The following is a 13804-nucleotide window of genomic DNA, read 5'->3' on the forward strand; positions in this document are numbered from 1 at the left end:
TCGCTTTGTGTCGACCGTGCTGCTTCGCTGGGGTATCGACGTCGAGTCCGAGCCGCGCTAGCTAGCTCCGTGATGCCTCTGCTCTGCTCAACCGCCGTGAACGCCAACATACTAGATGAGTTCGGGATGCCTCCTCTTCATCCCCATACCATCCCTGTGGCCAAGCGAGGCTGGATTCTTGATTCCGGCAAGGCTCAAGCTTTTCCGGCCATGGCAACACCGCCTCCCACACCAATGCCGGCTGCTCCAGCGGTGCCGTGCCCAACCCACAGCCGAGATGAGCGAGCAGCTCCCTGCGCTCCCTCTACACGCATGCGCAAGAAACGTTGCTGCGTCGAAGCACCGGCCGTGCACCGTGCGTGCTGCCTTGCTCTAATTCCGATTCCTAGCTTGATGACATCACATGACATCATGTATACGTTTTGGGGTCGTTTTCCTTTAAAAAACAAATCTAGAAATACAATGGAAATACACATACATCTAATCATCCTTAGCCATCCATCATTGAATCTACAGCCCAGATATGTTTTGACCGAAGTCAAATACCGGTCAACCCGGTCAGCTCCACCATTTTGCAGAGACCCCCCTCACTTTTCTAGATATCCAACCCGCCGTCCCTGGTTTGATTTAAATCTGATTTTGATTTATTCCGGATATTTACACATCTACCACTGACCTTGTTTTAGTCAAAAAAAAAATCTCCGTTCTAGCTCCGTTTTGACCCGTTCAAGTTGCGTTAGATTCATAATGATGTAATCTACGTAACAATAACATTGTGTAGCCTGTTTTGTGCTTTCAAATAAAATGTTAATTTAATCAATCTATATGCAATTAGATTTTCAATTAAAAACAATTTAGATTTTCTACTTCGATCTTTTTCTAAATAATAAAATAATATTAGTTTTATTTTGGTTTTTCAAATCAAATATAATTTGACCTAATTCAATCCATCTATTTATCTGAACTATCTTATACATGATTTATTTAAAATAAATGAAACCTATAGTTTTCTTTTTCTCTTATAAAGTAAATCTTACGGTAGACGTTTCTTTTGCATCGTAGCTTCGATTAGCATGTTTTTCGCGTCTGTGTGTTCGTGGCAATGCGTAGATTAGTTTTCAAATCTTTTTATTGATTGATGAATTGTTCTAATCTAGTCATATTTGTATGTTATGCATGTCTGTTTGGATGCTTGTGTGGTGATTTATGTTCATGTCCTGTCGGTGAGCTTTGCGTTGATGACCAAGAAGCAATCCTTTGGAGGTTAAGAGTCAGCAGAAGATCAGAGTTAAGGCAAGTATAGCATAGGATCATCCTTGTTGTCCTATTCACCTTTAATACACTTAATTCATGTGCATGTGTCTACCTTGTTACCCCTAAGGTTATCCTAGCTTTTATATCTTGTACCTTGACACCTGTGGGACATTGCATTGGGTAGTACGATGCTAGTGCTCTAATTCAATAACCATGATCTTGTAACTTGACTAATGGTATATGCAATAAACATTAAAATATGATTTTTAGCAACTTGGAATAAGGGGGCTAGAGCATTATTTTTATGGTGCTCTAGATTCCTCTCACTAAGGACTTATCTATAAGTGGTCACCGGGACTTACAGTACAACTGTGATGGCCATATGGCTCTAACTTTAGTCAAGTATGAGGACCTTTTCTAGCTTGTTAGTGGGTACCTTTATGGAGCAAGAGGGGCTTGCCGAGTCGGGTATAGGACAGCCTTTGTTCCTATATGTATAGCTGTGAAGGAATTATGCCATTCGAAAGGGGGTTCCTACATCTGCTTGCCAATTGGAAACCTAGCGGCCCTAACTTGTTAGACGAACCTTTGAAAAGTTTCATAGTGAACCCTGCCGACCTTCCTTGGTATTGGGTCAAAAGATTGGCCGCCTCGGGCGAAAGGGTAAATCACGGCTCATGGTGAAAGTGTACCACCTCTGCAGAGTGTAAAACTGTTATAACAGTCGTGCTCACGGTCACGAGCAGCCTTGAAACTCTTACGGAATAGATGATCACTATTGATTAAATTGTTTATGCTATTCATTACTCATGTTTACCTGATCATGTGGTTACATGGGCTTGTGATAAACTTGTTGCTACTCAATTGCTAAAAATCATGACTCACTAAAAGCTAATCGCAGTTAAACCAATGTCAACCTTTTGAGCCTCATGAACCTCATGTTATATTTGTTGAGTACGACATGTACTTACGCTTGCTTTACTTTTTAATACTTTGGAAAAATCCCGGATGAGTACCAGATTGCTAGAGTTTGGAGGAGTTAGGCTTGTGATCAACCAGTCAGTTATCCCTGTGGAGTTACTACCATGTCGCTGGCTATTGAGAACTCAGCAAGGTCCAACAGTGAAATACAAGAGGAAGAACAACAACATAAAGATGAGGGTAGAGACAAAGCTTTTGAGTCAAATGCTGGAAACAAGTTTGAGCGTAGCAAGACGATGGCACTAGTTGATGAAGTGCTCCTTTGGGAGAAAAACAGAGAAATCTAAGCTGATTGAATTAGTTGGAGAACCGGGAAGTAAGCAGGTTATTTCAGTGTGGGGGATGGTGGGTATCGGAAAAACCACTCTTGTCCAAAGCGCGTACAGAAGCCCAGAGCTTGGCGGCTGGAAGCGTGCTTGGGCTACTGCACTACGCCCTTTCAACCCAGAGTTGCTTATTAGAAAGTTAGCAATGGACTCTCCTGAATTGAGTAAAGAAACATCTGAGATGGGACTAAAAGAGCTGACCCAAAAGCTAATGAAGCTTCTAAATGAAGACAAGTGCCTTATTGTTCTTGACGATATATCATCCATCACAGAATGGGACTTGGTCAAAAGTTGCTTGGAAAATGCTGGACGGATCATAGTTACTACGAGGGAAAAAAGTATAGCCAAACATTGTTCAAAAGTGGACAAGAACATGTGCAACCTTAGTGGTCTGGAAGAAAATATAGCACTTGAACTCTTCAAAAAGAAGGTACGAACTAGCTAGTAAGACAGCTCTTCTTTTTCTAGATAGAGTAACCAACTACATAAAACGTCACATTTCTTCGTTCTAAATGATTGTTGGATACTAATATCAATCAGACATGGAATTACACGCACTCTCTGTCCCAAATTATAGGTCGTTTTGGCTTTTCTAGGTATATAGTATTTGCTATGTACGTAGATATACAATACATATCTAAAAAAGTCAAAATAAGCTGTAAATTGAAACGAGGGAGTATATATGCTATTGTTACTTAGACGTGGTATTCTGTTCACCGTAGGTCTCTAAGAACAGCGCTGCGGAAATGGAATTAGGCTCCGACATGATGGAACAAGCAAGAAAAATTGTAAAGAAGTGTGATGGGCTTCCCCCGGCAATATCAACAATAGGCGGGTTTCTAGCCACCAAGCCTAAAACTGCCACCGAATGGAGGAAGATAAATGATGGCATTAATGCAGAGTTTGTTGGGGCTTAAGGATTTGAGGGCATAGGAGTGGGAGATGAGAGACCTGGGCTTAAAACCCCGACGACGAACCGACGGCGCCGTGCTCGGTGCCTGGCTTGGGAACTCGGTGGCAACAGGGGACCGCGAACAGGAACACCCGAGGGTCCAAGGTGAGATAAACTCAATCCTAGGCTTATCTTTATTCCTTCATATTATTTGACACTTATACCAACTCAATAACAAACCTCTCCTAAATCTAAGGGCTAACAAACTTGACTTAACAAACTCCAACTAAAATAGCACTCCTGATAACTAACTCCTATTGAACCGGCTGGAGCCCAAACCGGCTCCCACGCCTGGCCCCGGTGGCCGCACTTAGGTGCAAGCCCCTGCACAACTAACTTAGCCATTCTTCTTATTACGGCGCTGGTACACCTTTCCCACCATAACATCACTCCCCCCCTCGACGAACAGCTCGTCCTCGAGCTGGAAGGCAGGGAACTCAGCGCGGAATTCTTCCAGTGGCTCCCATGTGGCTTCATCTTCAGGCAATGTCGCCCACTGGATCAAGACAAGCCAAGTGCCCCGCCGTAGCTGGGCACGCAGAGCACGGGCTGGTTGCTGGAGGCGACGGCCGTGGCGCAGTGGAGGAAGGGTCAGGGGCGTTGTTGGAGGAGTCCCCCGGAACGGCTTGAGGACGCCAACATGAAAGACGTTGTGGATGCGCGCTCCTTCTAGCAACAACAGCCGGTACGCGACGTCGCCAATGCACTCGGTCACCTGGAACGGGGGCGAACCGCGGGCTGAGCTTGCCCCGCGGTCCCGGCAGCAGCGACTGCACCGGTCAATGAAGGATGCGGAGCCATACCCAATCGCCCACTGCAAACTCCAGGGGGCGATGGTGGTCGTCGTAGTAGCGCTTGGCATACTCCTAGGCCTAGAGAAGGCGTTCGCGCACCTCAGCCAGGAAGGCGTCTCGATCCTGGAGAAGCGCGTCGACGGTGTCGGTGCGCGATGTGCCTGCAGTATAGGGAATTAAGGCAGGTAGAGGCCGACCGTAAACAACCTGAAATGGCGAAGTCCGCAAGGCAGTGTGGTAGGACGTGTTGTAGTAGTACTCTGCCCAGGGTAGCCACTCCAACCAAGCACGGGGGCGGTCGCCGATGATGCAGCGTAAATACATGGCAATGGTCTTGTTCACTGCTTCCAACTGGCCGTCAGTTTGCGGGTGGAACGCCGCACTGATGCAGAGTTTGACCCCCGCCAACTTGAACAGATCCCGACACACATTGCCAGTGAACACGGGATCCCTGTCGCTGACAATGGAGTTGGGGAACCCGTGCAGGCGAACGATGGCCTCGAAGAATGCCTTGGCAACCGACGCCGCTGTATACGAATGACTGAGCGCTATAAAGTGTGCATGCTTGGAGAAGCGATCGACCACCGTCAAGATGACACTTTTGCCATTAACACGCGGCAGTCCTTCGATGAAGTCGAGCGAGATGTCGGACCACACCTGCGATGGCACCTCCAGGGGCTGCAGCAGCCCCGCCGTCGAAGGGAGTCCACCTTGTTCTTCTGGCAGACGGCGTAGGCGTGCACAAAGTCGCGCACCTGTGCACGATCGCCCTCAACGTAGAACTGGGCGCGCAGATGGTGGAGGGTTTTCTGAACGCCCTCATGTCCAACCGAGTGGGCAAGCTCCAGCACTGTGGGTAGCAACGCCAACTGCGCCGGCACAAAGACGCGGGTGCCGTGAAGAATGAGGCCGTCCACGACGTGCCAAGGGGCGCCGCGTTCAGCGGCGACCGAGTCCCGTAGTGCGCACAGTGCTGTGTCCCCCTTGAGCTCGCGGCGGAGATTGTCCAAGAGGTCGAAGGATGGTCCTGACAGGGCGTGGAGATGATTAGCAGCCTCATCACGCCGAGACAGCGCGTCGGCCACCACGTTCAGGCGCCCCGGCCGAAATTCGACGGTGAAGTCATAGCCGAACAGCTTGGAGACCCACTGGTGTTGAGGCAGGGTGGTGAGGCGCTGGTCGAGCAGGAACTTGAGCGCATAGTGATCGGTGCGCACTACGAAGCGATGCCCCCAAAGATAGGGCCTCCAATGACAAACAGCCTGTACCAAACCAATTAGTTCCCGCTCGTACGCAGCTAGCTTCATGTGCCTTGGCGAGAATGACCGGCTGAAGAACGCGATGGCACCCGTGCCCTGGTGCAGCACAGCGCCAAACCCCGACCCATACGCATCGCAGTCCACCGTGAAGGGTAGCTCGAAGTTTGGTAGTTGGAGAACCGGGGCCACAGCCAGCGCTTGTTTCAGCGCCGTGAACGCCGCCGCGGCCTCCTCTGACCACAGAAAGGCGTCCTTGCGTAGGAGCTGCATGAGGGGCGCAGCGATGGCGCCGAAGTTCTTGATGAAGCGGCGGTAGTAGCCCGCCAAGCCAAGGAAGCCATGGAGACCCCGCGCTGAGCGCGGCTGAGGTCACGATGTCACTGCTTCCACCTTGGACTGATCCATGGCCACTCCATCCGCGGAAATGATGTGGCCCAGGTACGCGATGGAGGACGTGGCGAACGAACACTTGCTGCGCTTGATGCGCAGCTGCTGTTCGTGCAACGCTGTGAGGACAGCCATGACATGCTGGAGGTGCGACGTCCACAAAGGGCTGTAGATTAATATGTCATCGAAGAAAACCAACACGAACTTACATAGGTACGGCCGAAGGACCGTGTTCATGAGGCTCTGGAAAGTCGTCGGCGTGTTGGTCAGGCCGAATGGCATGACCAAAAACTTGAAGTGCCCATGATGCGTGCGGAAGGGCGTCTTCTCGATGTCATCAGCATGCATTCGGACTTGATGGTAGCCCGAACGGAGATCTAACTTGGTGAAAAATTTGGCGCCTTTGAGCTCATCCAGGAGCTCCTCGACCACTGGAATGGGGAACTTGTCCTTTACTGTGCGTTCGTTGAGAACGCGATAATCCACACAAAAGCGCCAGGAGGAGTCTGGTTTCTTGACCAGTAGCACCGGCGCTGAGAATGCCGCCGTACTTGGCCGGATGATGCCCTGGGACAGCATAGCAGCACACTAGGACTCTAGCTCTGCTTTCTGTAGCTGTGGATACCAGTAGGGGCGGACTGCTACCGGCGCCATGTTGGGCTGTAGATGTATTCTGTGATCACATGAGCGGACCGGTGGCAAGCCCTGGGGCTCGGCGAAGAGGTCCTCGAAGGACTGCAGTAAGCGCTCCATAAGAGCTGGCCCATCTTGGCAAAGTGCATGGAGGCGTTGAGTTGATTGTACATCATGCCGTGTTGAGCCAATGCCGCGCCAGAACATGCGGCGGACTCTGCGTGAGAATGCCATACACAAGTCATTGAAGTCCCAGAGGATGGGCCCCAACATCCTCAAAAAAGTGATGACGAGGACCATGTCGTAGCCGTCAATCAGGATCGAGTAGCAGTTGATGGAGAACTGTTCATCGGCGATGCGAATGGCGACGTCCTCTGCGAGGCCACGGCAGGTCACGCGGTCACCGTTGGTGACGATGACCCCAGCACCCAGGCAGGGGTGGAACTGAAGGCCAACGTGTCGGGTGACATCGCCGCGTACAAAATTATGCATGGACCCCGAATCCAAGAGCGCAACAAACTGCTCATTGCCAATCTGTATGTAGAGTTGCATGGTGTCTTCTGTCCGAATGCCAGTAATGGCGTTGAGCGAGATCATGGGGGCATCGGGGTTGAAGGGTGGCGGGTTTGCTGCTGCAGGTGCCGCTGGCGCCTCATCGGCGTCGTCTGGTTCCTCAACGATGTAGTCAGATGCCTCCAGATAAAAGAGCCGGCGCACATATGGCCGTGGACGTACTGCTCATCACAGTTATAGCAGAGCCCCTGTTTGTGGCGTTCAGCCATCTCCTCAGGTGATAGCCGCTTGAATGATCGTGTAGTGGCTGTCGGCGCGGGTGGAGCTGATGCCGAACTCCCCTGGGAACCCGCCGACGCGGTCAGTGCTGGTGCAGCCCCCGCGTTGCGTCGAGGCAGTCGAGTCGGCGACGCTGGCAAGGCGAGCGGTGCAGGAGCATTCCTCCGCTCGTACGCGCGTGCCAGCCACATGGCCCGCTGGAGATCTTGTGGGTCATGGAGCTCTACGTCGACGCGGATGTGGTCCGGAAGGCCACCGGTGAACAGCTGCACCTGCTGGTACGGCGAGAGTCGGCCGGCGTGCGCCATACGCCCCTGGAACGCATCTAGGTACGCATCAACCGAAGACATGAAGGGTAAGCGTGCCAGGTCCGCCATATGATTGGTACTGAGCGGGGGTCCGAAACGCTGATGACAAAGGCGCTTGAACTCCTCCCACTCGGGCCTGTCGGCGTCACATTCCAGAATTGTGTACCACATCTGAGCCCTGCCGGTGAGGTGGTAGGACGCGAGCCAGACCCAATCCGCGTGGCGAGTCTGCTGGCCACGGAAAAACTGCTCACACTTGAGCAGCCAGCCGAGCGGGTCCTCCTTGCCGTCATAGGTTGGTTGGGAAGGACAGCTTATGGTAGCATGGAACAGCAGGGCCCTTCGGCTCCGGCGGTAGATGAGGCAGTGGCTGCGGTGTGTGCATCGCGGCCGAAGGTGGCGGCGTAGCGACCCCTGCCCCTTGCATGATAGATGATAGTGAAGGCACGGGCGATAGTGAGTGCAGGAAGGCAATCTGGGTGATGGGGACACCCGTGGATGGCGGTGGCAGGGACAGGCTCCGGTGATGGTGACTCCCGTTGTCGGCACTGGTGGTGCAGCCTAGAAAGACGGTGCGGATAGCGGGAACTCCGAGATGACCGGGCTCGACGCAGGCAGCGCTAGAATGCCGCCGTAACCCAGAAGCCCGTACTGGAAGAACGGCTGCCCCGAAGACGAGGGCCGGCTCTCCACAGCAGCAAGGCGCAAGGAGATGTCCCCCATCTGGCGTTGCATCGCGTAGATGGCCGTCGTCAAGGCGTTGAAGGCCTCGGTGGGAGATGCTAGGGTCGCGGATTGCGAACTGAGCAGCGACGCGGTGGTGGCAACAATGGGCGCAGAGGTGGTGAGCATAGGGAGTGCGGAGGTGGTGGCGGCGGCGGTGGCAGCGGCGGTGGTTGGAACGACGGTGGCGGCTGATGACCCAGGACCAGACATGGCTGATACCAGGTTGTTGGGGCTTAAGGATCTGAGGGCGTAGGAGTGGGAGATGAGATGCCTGGGCTTGAAACCCCGACGACGAACTGGCGGCGCCGTGCTCGGCGCCTGGCTTGGGAACTCGGTGGCAACAGGGGACCGTGAACAGTAACGCCCGAGGGCCCAAGGTGAGATAAACTCAATCCCAGGCTTATCTTTATTCCTTCAGATTGTTTGACACTTATACCAACTCAATAACAAACCTCTACTAAATCTAAGGGCTAACAAAACAAACTACAACTAAAATAGCACTCCTGATAACTAACTCCTATTGAACCGGCTGGAGCCCAAACCGGCTCCCACGCCTAGCCCTGGTGGCCGCACTTAGGTGCAAGCCCCCGCACAACTAACTTAGCCATTCTTCTTATTACGGCGCTGGTACACCTTTCCCACCGTAACAGAGTTGGAGATCAGTCCAGAGCTTAGAACAATAAAAACTGTCCTAGTGAGGAGCTATGATGGCCTACCCTATCATCTCAAGGCATGTTTCCTGTACTTGTCCATTTTTCCAGAGGACCACAAGATTAGGCTCAAGCTGCTAATCAGGCGGTGGGTTGCAGAGGGATATGCATGGGAGATGCATGGCATGACTGCAGAGGAAGTTGGTGACAAGTACTTTGAAGAGCTTTTGGACAGGAGCATGATCCTGCCAGGGGAAGAAGTGAATATTTTTAGTGGCAGAATTGGCTCTTGTCAGCTTCATGATATCATGCGCCAGATATGCATCTCAATGGCAAGGGAGGAAAACCTTTCTTTCACAATGGAAATGGAGGGAGAGTGCGGTTTAAGTAGTAGTAATACGCAGGGTGCGGTACGTCACCTTGCCATACGCAGCAGCCGGACAACAGACAAGGATGTGTTTGATAGAATCCTAGACTTGTCGCATGTGCGGTCATTGACTGTGTTTGGAGAACAGAGTTCCTTTTTCATTTCTAAAAAGATGAGGTTTCTTCGAGTGCTGGACTTGGAAGGGACGGAAGGAATAGAGGACCATCACCTTAATCAAATCGGGGAGCTTATTCACCTAAAGTATATTTCTCTGCAACGATGCTTGGGAGTTAGAAGACTGCCTAACTCTTTGGGGAATTTAATAAGGAACCTAAACACACTGGATGTTAGACGGACAGCCATAGAGAATCTGCCGTCCTGTTCGCTATAAGCCATACTTTTTCAGCCAATGAACAGTATTTTTCTCTCACAATAAATCAGCCAACAGTATTTTTAGCCATGGCTTATCAGCCAAGCGAACAGGGTATGGTGGTGCCATTGTTCCGAGAGGGATTGGAAATTTGAATGCCCTGTGCTCATTGGCCCGTGTTAGAGCAGGAGTACTTGAGAAAGAGAAGGACACCCCTAGAGGAACTCTCACAGCTTTATCAGCTACGTAAGTTATGTATAGAAAACATATCAGGAACAAACAACAAGGAATTCTGGTCTGCCATTGCTAGTTTAAATCTTCTGCTATCTTTGTCAGTCAACTGTTCTACTTCTCGTCCACTTGAATTGGATTCATCTTTGGATGGGAGTTTGTGGCCTCCAAGAAGCATTGAAACCCTCAAGCTGGATGGTAAACTAGCTAGTCAGATTAACAGACTGGATCCATCACCTTCAAAATCCGTCAAGGCTACATCTAAGGTCTGCAGAATTGCAACAAGATGCCATAGAGGCCGTTGGGAAGCTACCAAATCTTGCAATACTCGTTATGGGCCGGTGTTCGTTCAAGCGTGAAGAGCTCGTTTTCAAACAGCTGGGATCTTTCCCGTCTCTCGTGCTGCTTGACCTTCCTATGATATGTAACGTACTTGCATTTGTTAAGTTTGAATACGGAACGACGCCTAAACTTGAGCTGCTACGGATTGAAGGTTGGTGGGGACTACAGAAATTGTCAGGGCTAAGGTATCTCGCGAACCTCAAGGAAATTAGGCTCAAAAGCTTCGCCGACTGTGTGCAGTTCGAGGGTAACGTGCAGGAACAACTACAAGTAGCCGTAGCGGGCAATCCTAACAGTAATGACAGGATCCTGCGAGAGTGAAACCATAAATAATGCTGATTGCCGACATTGCGCTAACCTGGTCAATGTCAGCGGCGGGGCCAACTCCGTCCATGCTGCGTCTCCATTTCTATATATACACATGTATGTATGTATGTATGTATGTACCGCATGCCTCAGCTTCTTGCATTGCTCAAGTCCAATATTTAAGTTGATTTAGTTAATTCTACCTTGGCTTGCATCGGAGTCCTCATGTCTTTCAACTTTATCATGCAGGCACAGATTGTTGGTTGGCTCGTCAGACTGCACCCATGCCCAATGATGATGTAATGTAATCGGCCTGTTCGCTGGTTGATTTTTGAACTGATGGCTGGCTGATAAGCCATGGCTGAAGCCAACAAGCGAGCAGGCTGAATATTTGGAAACCACAGCAATGACACATTTAACACTGCTTTGATATGATCGTCGGTTATCTGCTATTACACATTTATAAATTGTATTGTACTCCGTAACCGAGAAATTGTAATGTTTGTTTGTTTTTCCTTTAAAAAGATGTAATGGCCCCGTTCGCTTCGCTGAAAAAACAAGCCGAAATACTGTTCCGGCTGATTTGTTGCGAGAGAAAAACACTATTTCGACTGAAAAAACAAGCTGAAAAGTACGGATTATAAGAGAAGCGAACAGGGTCAATATCTGGAAAGCACAGCGTCCAGAACAAACGGCTATGACACATTGAACACTGGACATTTAACTTCCTGTTTGGAGCGTGCATGCATGAACCAACAAAGCTGTTGCTGGAGATGATGTTGACGTGGGAGCAAATTATATCTGTGTTTGTTTCCTGCTTTGATATGTTTGTTTCCTGCTCTAGACAATATTGTTATTCTGTTTCATTTGATTCTGCATTGATGCACAAGTCCATGTCGGTGATTAAAATTATGGTAAATACCGATTACTTTTTGTTGTTGACAGGGTTCAGGATGGCATTCCTATCTCCTACTAATTAATTCGTAATTCATAGGGAATTTGATGAGAAAGTCGGCGAGCAGGAAAGCAGCGACGTCATTCGCATGCCTTCTCGCCGGACTGTGATGCCGCCAGCTCCATCGACCTTGCACTGAAATGCGAGATGGGGCATTCACCTTCTCCATTATCAGTGTTTGGTTTACGGGACGGATGGATACGCAACGATCCGATCCAACTCCGAACCTGGCGTCGGCGTTTTCTTTGCATAGAACGGATATCTAACTCTTCCGTACTCCCAATTGCAAGTTAACTAGTACAATCAACTCGTTCTTCGAAACCATCGGACGACACTACTACGTGCCGGACGAACAGCCTACTCAGTGTGTGTCCGTCAAACCAAAACACACACTGTATGTTTCTGTCGCTGTGTCGCTTGCAGTTCCGCTGGAATTTGGCAGGAGATACTACGTATTCATCATGGATGAGATCGACTTGGTCCATCGAACCGTCGGCAACCACTTTTCCTTTGTGGTCCTTCTCCTTCACCTATAATATTTTTTTTATCAAACTATATTTAATTTCCACCCATACATTTGCCTTTTTCTTCTCACAAGAAAGAAGCTGATCAGAGCATGGACAATGTATATAGACCAAGTTGTCCATATATATAGGTAGGACATATACATATATAATTTAATTATTGTTTTATCTTCACTATGCTAAATCCTAAAGGAGCTAATAAGGTGTGCCCCATATTAGAATAAAGAAACAACCATCTCCAGGTCCCCTTTCAGCCTTCCCCGCCCCCCCCCCCCCCCCCCCCCCCCCCCCCCCCCCCCACCCATCGCTGGGCCTGCTTTTGTGGTTTGCGGTGTCTAGATCCCCGCTCCTCTAGTTCCTGTAGTCGGTTAGATGTGCCATTCATGCCTTTGCTCCCAGCCATCTCCTCTTTGACGTCTTCTCCATATGTAAGTAGGCCAAATCTCACCATCTTGCCTGCTCCTCATATTGCCTACGTGCGGCCACTCCACCTCGAGGAGGATGAATATCTTGAAGCATACGAGAGGAGGGCAACGATGATTGTTGGTGCTAGGAGGAGCAAAGGCGTCGGCGGTAGGAACGTAGGAAAATAATAATAATTTATACTCGTTACTAGTATATGTATATGTGTACCTTTTGCTATGGACTGGTCTAGAATAGTTGACTACAATTTCACCTCTCACCAAATATATATAAGAAAATATTAATACTTTTGGTCATAATTAGTATCATTACTCAGATCGTTGACTATATTTTCATTATAGACTTATTTAGATATATAAATGTTGCTAATATTTTCTACAAATTTAACCAAACTTAAGAAAGTTTGATCAGCACAAATCTCATATTAACTCTTTTTATGGGACGGAGGGTCTAGAGTTTGGACTCTCGTAATACTTAGGATATCCCAACATACCCTGATCCATGAGCAGGAATGCAGTGACGTGGTAGACTGACATGCCTTCTCGCTCGGAACGCGGTGCCACACCAACTCATCGACCTAAGTTTCTAGATAAACATGTGGAGCTGAGATCTGAAATATGAGATATGCCATTCACCTTCCTAACATGAAATTTCTGTCCCCTCTAGAAAACCCTTGATGCTTGTGTGGCTCGCGTTGAAACTGAGAGGTGATAGATGTTGTGTATGCATCATGTGTTGTGTAATGGATACACGAGGACATGAGATGGAGTTGGTCCATCAAACCATCGGCAACCACCTTCCCATGTGTCCCCTCTGTTCGGTCCTCACCTATAAACTATAATAATATTAACTATATTTAATTTCCATCCATACATTTCACATTTTCTTGGACCGTACCAAAATGAGCCCTGTTGCCGTTATTTTTTTTTTTTTGCCTCTCATCTTAAGTACAGCTGTAGAATCTGTTCGGATACAGACACACACCACCACACACACCTCACACACACGGTATACGAACAAACCTACAACTATACCTAGACAACGAACGCAGCTGAGAGATCCTCGAAGAGCACCAGACTCCGAGTGTGGCGGGCACGTCACTTAACCATTGTGGCACATCTGCGCGAGAGGCAACTAAAATTATTCAGGGAACTACTGTTCCCGGTGAGACACCGGCGTCGAAGCCAGGCTTCGAACGCTGGCGGGCAGGACGCACACCAGCGA

At 49.4% G+C, this 13804-nt stretch overlaps 1 long non-coding RNA gene across 1 annotated transcript; it reads left to right on the top strand.

Annotated features, from left to right (window-relative positions):
- Positions 1-1111: 1111 nt before the first annotated feature.
- Positions 1112-11202, top strand: LOC136473467 (uncharacterized). The gene is made up of 4 exons (XR_010762635.1): positions 1112-1293; positions 2274-2991; positions 3284-3618; positions 10928-11202. It is a non-coding gene; the product is annotated as an uncharacterized lncRNA (long non-coding RNA).
- Positions 11203-13804: the final 2602 nt, after the last annotated feature.

Source organism: Miscanthus floridulus, chromosome 8, assembly GCF_019320115.1.
Source record: "Miscanthus floridulus cultivar M001 chromosome 8, ASM1932011v1, whole genome shotgun sequence".
In the NCBI taxonomy this organism is placed as follows: Eukaryota; Viridiplantae; Streptophyta; class Magnoliopsida; order Poales; family Poaceae; genus Miscanthus; species Miscanthus floridulus.